The following is a 14402-nucleotide window of genomic DNA, read 5'->3' as shown; positions in this document are numbered from 1 at the left end:
AATCAATATGATTATCTGATATTAATTTGTTTACTAACACTGCTTTAGACGATAGAGACCTGATATTCAACAGTCCGCATTTAATTCTCCTGTTTTGTCTTTCTGTCACAGAAGAGGTTTTAATTTTTATGAGGTTGTTATGCACAACTCCTCTTTGTTTAATTTTAGATTTAAATAATTTAGGCGGTTGGGGGACAGACACCGTTTGTATAAAACTATGAAAACTATGGGTGGGTAACTGAACTAGAAGCTCAGAGAGGCGTTTAGGACTGCAACTCTCTGACCTGGTCTCAACTCTGGGTTGTCAGGGATTTAAATTACTAATAAAGTTTGCCAGGTTCCTAGAAATGAGAGCAGCTCCATCCAAAGTGGGATGAATGCCGTCTCTCCTAATAAGACCAGGTTTTCCCCAGAAAGTTTGCCAATTATTAACAAAACCCACATCATTTGCTGGACACCACCTGGACAGCCAGCGGTTAAATGATGACATGCGGCTAAACATGTCATCACTGGTCAGATTTGGGAGGGATCCAGAGAAAACTACGGAGTCCGACATCATTTTTGCATATTCACACACCGAGGCAATATTAATTTTAGTGACTCCGATTGGCGTAACCGGGTGTCATTGCCGCCGACGTGAATAACAGTCTTACTGAATCTACGTTTAGCTTTAGCCAGCAGTTTTAAATTTGATTCAATGTCGCCCGCTCTGGCCCCAGGGATACATTTGACTATGGCCGCTGGTGTTGCTAACTTCACGTTCCTCAGAATAGAGCTGCCAATGACCAGAGTTTTATCCTCAGCGGGTGTGTCGCTGAGTGGGGAAAAGCGGTTGGTAACGTGAACAGGCTGGTGGTGAGCCGTGGGCTTCGGCTTGGAGCTGTGCTTCTGGCGGACCGTGACCCAACCTCCTGGCTGAACGGGAGTTACCGGAGGACAGTTAGCAGAGGCTAAGGCTATGCTATGTGGCTCTGCACCGGCTACAGGGGGCTGGCTAACTACCGCAGCTGCTGAATGGTTTTCCATGGTGCGGAGCCGCTCTTCTAATTCACTAAGCCTCGCCTCCAACGCAGCAAATAAGCTACACTTGTTACAGTTACCACTGTCGCTAAAGGAGGCATAGGCATAACTGAACATCTGGCACACCGGGCAAGAAAGAGCAGGAGAAGGAGAAGCCATGGCTAAGCTAATGTAGCTAACAAGGCTAAGAGCGTGCAAACAACAGCTAAGAGATTAGCGAGAAAGTCGTAGAAAGGAGGAGAGCTAAAGGTGCTTAAACAGAACCAGTGTGGGTTATGACTTGAAGTAGACGTAAAAGTAGCGTTAAAGCAACTGAGGTGAGAAAGCAGGCAAGTGGAATTCACCAGAGCAGTACAGAGACGCTGTCACAGAAACACCGGAAATGACACAACTCACTTACCGCAATACGTCAGCACGTTCTGTAATCTTTTCCTTATAACTCTCCAGGTGAAATTCTGCATTGGACTGCGAGACCTGAGTGCTGACGTACTGCGGTAAGTGTGTTGTGATTCATTTCCGGTGTTTCTGTGATAGCGTCTCTGTGCTGCTCTAGCGAACCCTACCGGTTTGCTCTTTTTTTTTCTCACTTCAGGTGCTTAACATCTACTTCAAGTCTTAACCCACACTAGTTCTGTTTAAGCACTTATAGCTCTCCTCTTTTTTACGACTTTCTTGCTAATCTTAGCTGTTGTTTGCACGTTATTAGCATTGTTAGCTACATTAACTTAACACTTAGCGATGGCTTCTCCTTCTGCTTTTTCTTGCTCGGTGTGCCAGATGGTTAGCTATGCCTCTGAGAGTGGGCGACATTGAGTCAAATTTAAAACTGCTGGCTCAGGCTAAACATAGATTTAGTAAGACTGTTATTCACGTCGGTGGCAATGACACCCAGTTACGCCAATCAGAGGTCACTAAAATTAATGTTGCCTCAATGTGTGAATATGCAAAAAATATGTCAGACTCCGTAGTTTTCTCTGGACCCCTCCCAAATCTGACCACTGATGACATGTTTAGCTGCATGTCATCATTTAATCGCTGGCTGCCTAGGTGGTGTCAAGCAAACAATGTGGATTTCACTAATCACTGGCAAACTTTCTGGGGAAAACCTGGTCTGATTAGGAGAGACGGCATTCATCCCACTTTGGATGGAGCTGCTCTCATTTCTAGGAACCTGGCCAAGTTTATTAGCAATTCAAAACCCTGACAACCCAGAGTTGAGACCAGGACTCAGAGTCAAAGTCTTACATGCTTCTCTGACCTTCGAGTGCAGTTATCCACCCATAGTTTTATACAAACAGTGTCTGTCCCCCGACCACCTAAATTATCTAAATCTAAAATTAAACAAAGAGGAGTTGTGCATAACAACCTCATAAAAATTAAAACTTCTTCTTTGACAGAAAGACAACACAGGAGAATTAAATGCGGACTTTTAAATATCAGACTAAGGTGTAATTGTGGTGTGTGCTGCTGTGTTTACCTGTCTCCAGAGGCCTCTCCCCTCCCCCGCCCTGCACTGAGGCTGAGTGTGCACACCTGAGAGTCATCTGCAATCAACGGGCTTTAAGACTGCCACCGACTCTAGCCTCAGCGCCAGAGTATTTGCGACTGCACGCAGTGGTATCTCGGCTCCTCTGTTCTTCCAGTGATTTGAGTATCTTGCAAGTTTGATTGTGTTTTTGCTCTTCGAGTGTTTAACCCTCGCTCTCCTACCTCTTTTTTCCAGTGTCTCCCTCCATGCCTCACAGCAGCCCACAGCCCAGCACTCTCACCTGATTATCTCACTCTGCGCCTGGACTCCGGATCTCCTTTGTTCTCTGCATCATTCTGGCACAATAAAACTGTTAAACCTTTTCCCTCAGTCTGTCTGCATTTTGGGTCCATAACCTCGCTGCCACCACAGTAATCTTGAAGTTTGACTAAACGCCAACTCCCAATCTAGCTCCAACCTGTTACAACAAGTGAAATCAGCTGGCTCCAATTGACGCCTCACCTGTTAAGCCTCAACTCATACACGCGCCCAGGAAAAATAAAAAGCCCAAACTAGTCGAGTGCCAAAAATGTTGCAAAATGTCAAAAAGCAAAGGAAAGGAGCGAGCGGAGGCTTTTTCTACAGTGGAATAAATGCTCCTTATGGAAGTGTTTGTGGACTTTATGACATGATTAAAAAAATGTTCCCCCTCCTGAGCCTTACACTGGGGAGATTGGTAGCTGCAGGGGTTTTTTGTTACGTTGCTCCTTAGTTTTTGACCAGCAGCCTTTTAGTTATCCCACCGATAGAGCCAGGATAGCTTATGTCATTAATTTGTTACGGGATAAGGCCGCTAAATGGGCCACAACCATCTGGGACCAGCAGTCACCTGTTTTAAGTTCTTTTTCTAGTTTTTCTGAGGAGCTTCGCAGAGTTTTTGATCACCCTATTCAGGGCCAGGAGGCAGCTAAGCGCCTTTTTTCCCTTTCTCAAGGGTCTCAGTCAGTGGCGGAGTTTTCCATTGATTTTCGTATTGCAGCTTCAGAGAGAGGGTGGGGGGAGCAAGAATTAAAGGGGGTATTTTTGAGAAGCTTGTCCGACGAGCTTAAGGATGAGCTAGCCTCTACACCTCTTCCCCTTCCAGCTCTCCTAAACGGATCTCTGTGCCCTCCTGCCTCCTCTGGGAGAGAGACTCTCTACCCCTGCAGACCCTCATCGATTCTGGTGCCGATGACAACTTCATTCACAGTGAGTTAGTTGAACAACTCAATATCCCGTTGGAGCCCCTTCCCACTCCCAAGAAAGTCACCGCCTTAGACGGCCGCCTTATCTCCAATGTCACCCACGGCACTGCCCCTTTAATTCTTATCATCTCCGGAAATCATCGTGAAGACCTCCAGCTCTATGTCATTCCCTCTCCTCAATCCCCCATAGTTCTTGGTCTCCCCTGGTTACAACTGCACAATCCGCAAATTGACTGGAGATCTGCCACCATAACCAGCTGGAGCGTCCATTGTCATTCCCACTGCCTCAGATCCCTTCTCCCGCCAACACATGGCAACCCCAGCTCAACCTGTTCTCACCAATGTTCCCTCAGAGTATCATGACCTCGCTACTGTGTTCAGCAAGGAACTGGCCTTATCCCTACCCCCTCACCGCCACTATGATTGTGCCAGCGACCTCCTTCCTGGTGCCACCCTTCCCAGTAGCCGTCTCTACAATCTGTCCCGTCCTGAGAGGGAGGCCATGGAGTCCCACATTCAGGACTCATTAGCTTCAGGACTCATTCAGCCATCCTCTTCCCCACTAAGAGCTGGTTTCTTTTTTGTTAAAAAAAAGATTCCTCCCTTCGCCCCTGTATGGATTTCCGAGGCCTGTATGAGATCACAGTTAAAAATAAGTATCCTCTTCCCCTCATTGATCCCTCCTTCGAACCCCTGTGTAGTGCCAGAATCTCCACAAAGCTCGACCTACAGAATGCTTACCACCTCATCAGAATCAAGAAGGGAGATGAGTGGAAGATGGCATTCAACACCCCGCTTGGTCACTTCGAGTATTTAGTGATGCCATTTGGACTCACCAACGCCCCGGCTGTCTTCCAGGCCCTGATCAACAATGTGCTCCGGGACATGCTGAACCAGTTCGTGTTTGTCTACTTGGATGACATCGTCATCTTCTCCCGGGATGAGGAGGAGCACCGGCAGCACGTCCATCTGGTTCTTCAGAGGCTGTTAGAGAACCGCCTTTATGTGAAACCTGAGAAATGTGAGTTTCACACCTCGTCGGTTGGTTTCCTGGGTTATGTGATAGCTCAGGGACAGCTGCAGCCAGACCCGGTGAAGATCCAGGCGGTGAGGGACTGGCCCATTCCTACCACCCGCAAGGAGTTGCAGCGTTTCCTCGGCTTTGTAAACTTCTACCGGAGATTCATACGGGACTACAGTAAGGTGGCTGCTCCTCTCTCTCGCCTCATATCCCCCAACACTCCCTTCCTCTGGTCTCCGGAGGCAGCCTCTGCATTCTCTAAATTGAAAGCTCTGTTCACCTCCGCTCCTGTTTTAAAACATCCTCACCCTTTGCTGCAATTCGTGGTGGAAGTGGATGCCTCCAACTCCGGTGTTGGAGCGGTGCTGTCTCAACGGGACCCCAAGACGCAGAGGTTGCATCCCTGTGCGTTTTTTTCTTACCGCCTGTCTCCTGCGGAGAGAAATTATGATGTGGGAAACCGAGAGTTGCTGGCTGTGGTGTGGGCCCTGCAGGAGTGGAGGCACTGGCTGGAGGGTTCACACCTTCCTTTCATCATCTGGACGGACCACAAGAACCTCGCCTATCTGCGCTCTGCTTGGCGCCTCAACTCCCGCCAAGCCCGCTGGGCACTTTTTCTGAGCAGATTCAACTTTAGTATGTCCTACAGACCCGGATCCCACAACGCCAAGCCTGACGCCCTCTCCCGAATCTTCAGCTCTCCTTCAGACACCAGTGAACCGGACCTCATCCTCCCACCTACCTGCTTCGTCGGCGCCGCCACCTGGGAGATAGAGGCAGTTATCGAGGAGATGCTGAAGACTCAACCAGACCCCAAGACTGGACCCCCGGACCGGAGGTTCGTTCCGGAATCCGCCCGTTCTCAGGTTCTTCAGTGGGGACATTCGTTGAAACTCACCTACCATCCTGGGATCCAGAGAACGCTCCACTTCCTCCGCCAAAGTTTCTGGTGGCCGGGGATGGCCCGGGACATCCGGGACTTTGTGGCGGCCTGCTCAGTCTGCACCCGGGGCAAAGCCTCTCATCTGCCTCCTGCTGGTCTGTTGCGCCCTCTACCCATACCATCCCGTCCCTGGTCTCACATAGCTCTGGATTTTGTCACTGGACTGCCGCCATCTGAAGGTAACACAGTTATCTTTACCATCATTGACAGATTTTCTAAGTGTGTGCATTACGTGCCTCTACCCAAGCTTCCCTCAGCTCGTGAGACCTCTGATCTCCTGATTACCCATGTCTTCAGACTTCATGGGATACCCAGTGACATTGTGTCGGACCAATGTCCACAGTTTTCCTCCCAGGTTTGGAGGGATTTCTGTAAGTCCCTGGGCGCAACAGCTAGCTTGTCCTCTGGCTACCACCCTCAGACCAACGGCCAGACAGAGCGGGCCAACCAAAGTTTGGAGACTGCGCTGTGCTGTGTTGCGGCTCACCATCCGGTCACCTGGAGCTTCCACCTCCCATGGATCGAGCACGTGCACAACTCCCTCACCAGCGCGGCCACAGGTATGTCACCCTTCATGTGTTGCTATGGTTTTCAACCCCCATTATTCCCCGACCAGGAGCTAGCAGTGGCCACCCCGTCGGTGAGGGAGCATGTCAGGCGCCTGCGAGAGGTGTGGAGGACCGCCAGAGCCGCACTCACCTGCAATGCAGCCAGGACTAAGCGGATAGCGGACGAACACCGGTCCCCAGCCCCTGAGTACCATCCCGGTCAGATAGTGTGGCTCTCGTCCCACGACCTCCCATTACAGACTGAGTCATGTAAGCTGTCACCCCCTTTCATTGGTCCCTTCCCTGTCGTCAAAGTCATTAACCCCTCTGCTGTCAAACTCCAGTTACTGGACTCCCTGAAGATCCACCCTACCTTCCATGTGTCCCTCCTGAAACCTGTCGCTTCCTGTGACCTGAGCCTTCCGGCCGTCGCCCCTCCACCCCCCCGGATCATCGATGACCACCTCGCCTTCTCTGTGTCCCGGATTCTGGATGTGCGGCCCCGAGGACGGGGTTTCCAGTACTTGGTCGATTGGGAGGGGTATGGCCCGGAGGAGCACTCATGGATCTCCAGGAGGCTCATTCTGGACGCATCCCTGCAAAGAGACTTTTATGCTGCTAACCCGGACAAGCCTGGTAGGACGCCAGGAGGCGTCCGTTGAGAGGGGGGTACTGCGGTGAGCATGGACTTTTGGCTTTTATTTTATGAACATTTCCGGAGTCTACTTCCTGTGTGGGTTGTGTGCTGCTGTGTTTACCTGTCTCCAGAGGCTTCTCCCCTCCCCCGCCCTGCACTGAGGCTGAGTGTGCACACCTGAGAGTCATCTGCAATCAACGGGCTTTAAGACTGCCACCGACTCTAGCCTCAGCACCAGAGTATTTGCGACTGCACGCAGTGGTATCTCGGCTCCTCTGTTCCTCCAGTGATTTGAGTATCTTGCAAGTTTGATTGTGTTTTTGCTCTTCGAGTGTTAAACCCTCGTTCTCCTACCTCTTTTTTCCAGTGTCTCCCTCCATGCCTCACAGCAGCCCACAGCCCAGCACTCTCACCTGATTATCTCACTCTGCACCTGGACTCCGGATCTCCTTTGTTCTCTGCATCATTCTGGCACAATAAAACTGTTAAACCTTTTCCCTCGGTCTATCTGCATTTTGGGTCCATAACCTCGCTGCCACCACAGTAATCTTGAAGTTTGACTAAACGCCAACTCCCAATCTAGCTCCAACCTGTTACAACAAGTGAAATCAGCTGGCTCCAATTGACGCCTCACCTGTTAAGCCTCAACTCATACACGCGCCCAGGAAAAATAAAAAGCCCAAACTAGTCGAGTGCCAAAAATGTTGCAAAATGTCAAAAAGCAAAGGAAAGGAGCGAGCGGAGGCTTTTTCTACAGTGGAATAAATGCTCCTTATGGAAGTGTTTGTGGACTTTAAGGACATGATTAAAAAAAAAAGGCAATACTGCAGCAATTAATAAAGCAAGGTAGGTGGCGTGGCTGAATATTGCTGACAGGCTTAATGTGCAAATGACAAAGAAAATTCAGGATTTCGGCATAATATCATGTTATATAAATCCCGCATCAAAGGGACAAAATATATGTAGATAAGAACACCTATTAAATCTAACAATTCAAGTATGCCTAATGAAATTCACCAAATTAATATTAGTGATAGATTATTTATCATATTTATCTACTGATTCCTTCAGATGATGCATTTAATCAAACTATTTTATGTCAATCATCGCATTTATCACATAAGTGATTGTAGATTATGACATTTCTGAAATGATCAGTTTATAGGAAATAATCACATGACATTTATCTATTGATATCGATTGTAGAAAATGACATTTAGCAAATCCATGAATTCAGTGGAGATGAGGAAAACTATTACGTGAATGCAGGTGATAGTGAATCAATTATCTATTTCTCATCATTTGGGAGTCAGTTGTAAGCTCTATCCCTGATTATATCAAAATAAGGAAAATCCCCTTAAATGTATGTTATGTGCTATAGGATGAGGAACAGACAGACCACAGTGGTGTGTGTCCCATTTTCATCCCTCACTGTTATGTCTCAATAGAAGCAATCTCAGTAGCCAGAGAAGGACTTGGCAGCAGGTCAAGATAAAATATAAGAATATCCTGTGGAATGGTAAGTGCTCCAAAATGAAATGTGAAATGTATCAGTCAATATAGGTGTAAAGCTGTGACTCTGTACATTGCAGCTACCAGGAAAAAAACTGCTATAATGGCTACTGGTGGTAGACCCCCTCCTGAGGACTTTACTCCAGCAGAGATCCTGGCCCTCAGTCTCAATAAGGGGCCCAAGATCGATGGGATCCGGGGGGGAGTTCCTCCAACCCTGTGGCCCCAGAGATCCGGGCCCCATATGTTGAAGGTACTGTCCATCAATGCCCCTCAGCTGGTGACAGCCCCTCAGTTGGTATAACTAACTCTACACCTGTATTTCTGTCAGTGGTAGGGGATCAAATAAATCTTCTGGATACTCTAGTACTACCAGGGCCTGAGGAGGCAGTCGGGCCGGAAGACGATTCAGTAGGTCCCAACCTGTTGAAACACTGCACTACATGCAGTCAAACCCCTACCTGTGCTCCAATAACTGCTGTTCCTCTATTTGCAGGGAGAAGGCCCCAGCCATCCAAATGATGATGATGATGATGATGATGATGAGGACAGCTGTATTTGAGGCTCAGAGGGCAAACAAAGAATGAAAAAACTCATCTGAGACATGCACTGTTGAAATTGTGTTTGCAATGACAAAATCACCTTAATAAGGAACCACACACCCTGCTGCAGGAGACTACCTCAGCTGGAAGGACTGCCACCACATCTGGCAGGAGTGAAGTGAGTAGCCGTTCCCTTTTACCCTCCTTAACAACTGCATATTTGGCTGCACTGACACATTTCCTCATCATAGGACATCCGCAACATTTATAAGAGGTACTTGAATTATGCCACAGAATGTAAAAAACTACAAATAAAGAAGATTAAACTTGAAATCAAGAAGATGGAAAAAGATTTAAGTGTGAATTCAAATGCACAGCAAAAGGTAATTGTCTTTACTATATGTAATTGATCATTCTGTCTCCACAGGCTGAGCAGCGTGACCCATCATAGATTAAATAACTTAAGTCAACTTTGTCTACTGTGTCCTGTCTCTACAGTGTGGAAAAAACGATTAATTAGTTTAGAAACATAATAATTGCATGGCTCTATATAGAACCCAAAGCACTTCAGTTAATGCCTGAAATTAATGGAAATTGGCACCAGCCAAATGCTGGTGGAAAATGGAGAGAGACCGGTTGCTTTCAGACACAAACTATCAAACATTTACTATTGTTGAAGGTGAAACATTTATCTGTCAGTGACTTGTGATATATCCTTTTTTAACAATATCTACCCTAAAATTCTCTACATTCATAGGTTTCAGGTGTTGTCGGGATCCTCCCATCTCTCCTCCAGGACAACCTCAAGTGGCCTCTCCTTTTGGATTGCTGCAATATTGTGGAGGATGGCACAGGCAACTATAATGTCGCATGCCCGGTCAGGAGCAACCCTGAGGTATTTCAGGCACTGGAACCTGCAGGGACTGAAGTAAGAAGACATGCAAAACTGTAGGGTTGTCTGGGCAGTATTGTCTTGAAGGCTATAATCTGAATTTGAGGCTGTGCAATGCGGCCTGAGAACTGTTGAGTTCTGAACCTGGATTTTAGCTGGCCAAAAACCATTTCAATCTGTGCCCTGGTGCCACATTCAGGCTGTGGAGATTCCTCCGGTCCACTTAATCCCTCTCCACAGGTCCAGGTGGGGCCTGGATGCGGACATGGGTGCAATCAATGCACCCAAGGACATTGGGGAAGCCTATGTGAGATGATGAAGGTATGACATACTGTATCAACCTGTGGGCCACTTTCTATTTTCCATCACATGCAATTGTATGTCACATACCTGCAATTGCATAGAATGCCTCCTTGATCCTCTGGGAATCATGATGTCCAGGGAAGGTGATAAAAATGTTCAGAAACTGTTTCAAGGCCAGTTAGACTGCTCTTACCTGTAATTTGGTTGCTTTGTGTCATGGTTAATTCATAAATATAAAAGATAACCATATGCTAATGTGAACAAATCAAGCCCTATGCATGATGTATGGTGATGCTAGAAATAATCAAAATGAATAGAAAATACATCCTTTTTACCTCTCTGCAAACAGTTGCCTTGCTTAGCCTCTCAGCATCACCAACACTATACAGGAATGTACCGCTAGCAAAGAACCTCAGTGCAATACAGACTGACTGCACAGTGGTCAGAGACTTTATAATGTGGTTCCAGCAAACTGCATAGATACACTATGCTTTGCCTGCTGAACTGGTACCTCTCCCACAGATAGGAGTCTGTATCAGTGGGTTGGTCCTGTCCTGGAAGACCCTTGGAGCTGGTGGTGGTTGGAAGGCCCTCTGGACAATTTGAGCATCCTCATCCACAGGATCCTCAATGAAGGGGCATGCCATTATTTCCTAATTTCTGAGATTTGCTCTCTGTCTCTGTGTCTCTCTGGGTGTGTGCTTCTCCTTCTCTTGGATGCACTCCTTATATGGCCATTGTCAGTTGACCTTAATTGGCTGTGAATTTGCTAGCCAATTGGAAACAGAGTGGGGTGGGGATGGCAATCACATTCATGTGGTTTGGTGTACATATAAAATCTTTTTTTAATGCCTCAGTTTCATTCTATTATAGTTTTTTTTATCAGTTTGATTTTGGCTTTATTGTTCTAAAAAAAATCTTATTTTTATTATACTTTTATTGATAATTATATGATCAACATATTATTTTATCGTTACATGACAGTTGTGAGTGTGTAAAAGCACCGGCAGAACTGTCTTTTAGGTGTCTGTTCTTGTCTATTGAACATTTTTTGATCATAGATGGAGCTAATCCTCACCTTAATCCTGCTACAGACCAGGATTGTCCGGCAGCATGAGTTACCATGGTTACTAGGCTGGGATTCAGGTTAACCACCTTGATGGAACAGAGTTGGGGCTCAGGTTGATGGAACGGAAACCGGAGTTTAGCTCGACGTATCAGGCTTAGCCAGAACCATGGTTTCCATGTTACCGATGTGAGGCTAATCTTAGCCACTTTGATGGAACAGAACTCTGGCTCACATTAGCCAGACTTGGCCATTTAAGCCTGAATTTGCCTTCAGCCTGCTTGATGGAATACCCCCCAGGTCTCTATCTGATATTAATTTGTTTACTAATACTGCTTTAGATGATAAACATATTGATTTACTCAGCCTCACTGAAACCTGGCTGTGTCAAGATGAATATGTCAGTCTCAGTGAATCCACTCCTCCCAGTCATAATAATACCCACATTCCTCGAGGCAGCGGCCGAGGAGGGGGAGTTGCAGCCATTTTTAACTCTAGTCTGTTAATCAGCCCTAAACCTAAACTAGATTATAATTCATTTGAAAGCCTTGTTCTTAGTCTTTTACATCCGACCTGGAAAACCTCACAGCCACTTTTATTTGTTATAGTGTACCGTGCTCCTGGCCCGTATTCTGAATTTGTATCTGAATTCTCAGAGTTTTTATCCAGTTTAGTTCTTAAATCAGATAAAGTTGTTATTGTAGGCGATTTTAACATTCATGTTGACGTTGATAATGACTCCCTCGCTACTGCGTTTATCTCATTACTAGACTCCATTGGCTTCAGTCAGGGTGTACATAAACCCACTCACTGTTTTAACCATATCCTCGATCTTGTTCTGACGTATAGAATTGAAACTGATAACCTAACAGTCTTTCCACAGAATCCCTAGCTATCGGATCATTATTTGATTAGTTTTGATTTCTTTTTACTCAATTTCACACCACTCAGCAACAGTTACTATAGTAGATGTTTATCAGATAACCTAACAGTCTTTCCACAGAATCCCTCGCTATCGGATCATTATTTGATTAGTTTTGATTTCTTTTTACTCAATTTCACACCACTCAGCAACAGTTACTATGGTAGATGTTTATCAGATAACCTAACAGTCTTTCCACAGAATGCCTCGCTATCGGATCATTATTTGATTAGTTTTGATTTCTTTTTACTCAATTTCACACCACTCAGCAACAGTTACTATGGTAGATGTTTATCAGATAACCTAACAGTCTTTCCACAGAATCCCTCGCTATCGGATCATTATTTGATTAGTTTTGATTTCTTTTTACTCAATTTCACGCCACTCAGCAACAGTTACTATGGTAGATGTTTATCAGATAGTGCTGTCGCAAAATTTAAGAAAATGATTCCTTCAACGTTGAATTTAATACCATGTCCTTCAGTAACAGAGGTTTCCCATACCGACTTTAAACTCTCCCGAATTGATCATCTTGTCGATAGCACTGCAGGCTCGCTGCAAACAACACTCGACTCTGTAGCACCTCTCAAAAAGAAGTTAACAAAGCAAAGAAAGTTTGCTCCTTGGTACAACTCTCAAACCCGTAATTTAAAACAAATAGCGCGAAAATTTGAAAGGAATTGGTGATTAATCAAATGGAAAGAATCTTGTTTAGTCTGGGCAGACAGTCTCACAACGTATGAGGGGCCTCTGCAATGCCAGAGCAAACTGTTACTCAACATTAGTAGAAGAAAATAAGAACAGCCCCAGGTTTCTTTTCAGCAATGTAGCCAGGCTGACTTAGAGTCAAAGCTCTATTGAGCCTTGTATTCCTTTAGCCCTTAGCAGTAATGATTTTATGAGCTTTTTTAATGACAAAATTCTAACTATTAGAGGCAAAATTCATGACCTCTGCCCTCAGATAGTACCTATCTGCCCTAAAACACAGCTGTAAGACCTAATATATATTTAGATTGCTTCTCCTTGATTTCTCCTCAACAATTGACCGCAGTGATTTCTTTATCTAAATCATCAACGTGTCTCTTAGACTCCATCCCAACTAGGCTACTTAAGGAAGGCTTACCTTTAGTTAACACTCACTTATTAGACATGATCAATATATCTTTATTATCAGGCTATGTACCACAGTCTTTTAAGGTAGCTGAAATTAAACCTCTACTAAAAAAGCCCACCCTGGATCCAGAGGTGTTAGCCAACTATAGACCAATAGCTACACTTCCCTTCCCTTCAAAGATCCTTGAGAAAGTAGTCGTAGACCAGCTGTGTGATTTTCTCCATGATAATAATTTATCTGAATATTTTCAGTTAGGATTTAGAGTGCATCATAGCACTGAGACAGCACTAGTTAAAATTACAAATGATCTTCTGATTGCTTCAGACAAAGGACTTGTCTCTGTACTTGTTTTATTAGATCTTAGTGCAGCATTTGACACAATTGACCATCAAATTCTGCTACAGAGACTGGAATATTTAATTGGCTTAAAAGATTCTACACTAAGCTGGTTTAAATCTTATTTATCTGATCGTTTTCAGTTTGTTCATGTTCATGATGAATCATCCTTACGAACTAAAGTTTGTTTTGGAGTTCCACAAGGTTCTGTGCTCGGACCAATCCTGTTTACTCTATATATGCTTCCTTTAGGTAACATCATTAGAAATCACTCTGTAAATTTCCATTGTTATGCAGATGATACACAGTTGTGTTTATCGATGAAGCCAGAAGAAACTAATCAATTAAAAACTAAACTTCATAATTGCCTGAAAACTGAAAGTTATTGTTCTTGGCCCAAACAACTCAGAGACTCTTTATCTGACGACATACTTTCTCTAGATGGCATTGCTCTGGCCTCTAGCACTACCGTAACAAACCTCAGAGTAATATTTGACCAAGATTTGTCTTTTAATTCTCATTTAAAACAAATCTCACGGACTGCATTTTTTCATCTGCATAATATTGCGAAAATTAGGCCTATCCTGACCCAAAAAGATGCAGAAAAATTGGTCCACGCTTTTGTTACCTCTAAGTTGGCTTACTGTAACTCCCTATTATCAGGTAGCTCTAATAAGTCTTTAAAACTCTCCAGCTAATTCAGAATGCAGCGGTACGTGTACTAACAGGAACTAAGAAACGAGATCATATTTCTCCTGTTTTAGCTTCTCTGCACTGGCTCCCTGTGAAATCCAGAATTGAATTTAAAATCCTACTGTTCACTTATAAAGCTCT

General features: G+C 45.1%; 1 pseudogene; it reads right to left on the bottom strand.

The window, feature by feature from the left end:
- Nucleotides 1-328: 328 nt before the first annotated feature.
- LOC125904296 (uncharacterized) lies at nucleotides 329-1179 on the bottom strand (annotated as a pseudogene).
- Between the last annotated feature and the right edge of the window lie 13223 nt (nucleotides 1180-14402).

This window comes from Epinephelus fuscoguttatus, linkage group LG17, assembly GCF_011397635.1.
Source record: "Epinephelus fuscoguttatus linkage group LG17, E.fuscoguttatus.final_Chr_v1".
NCBI lineage: Eukaryota > Metazoa > Chordata > Actinopteri > Perciformes > Serranidae > Epinephelus > Epinephelus fuscoguttatus.
The sequence above is the reverse complement of the archived record's forward strand: the minus strand, read 5'-3'. Positions and strand labels throughout refer to the sequence as shown.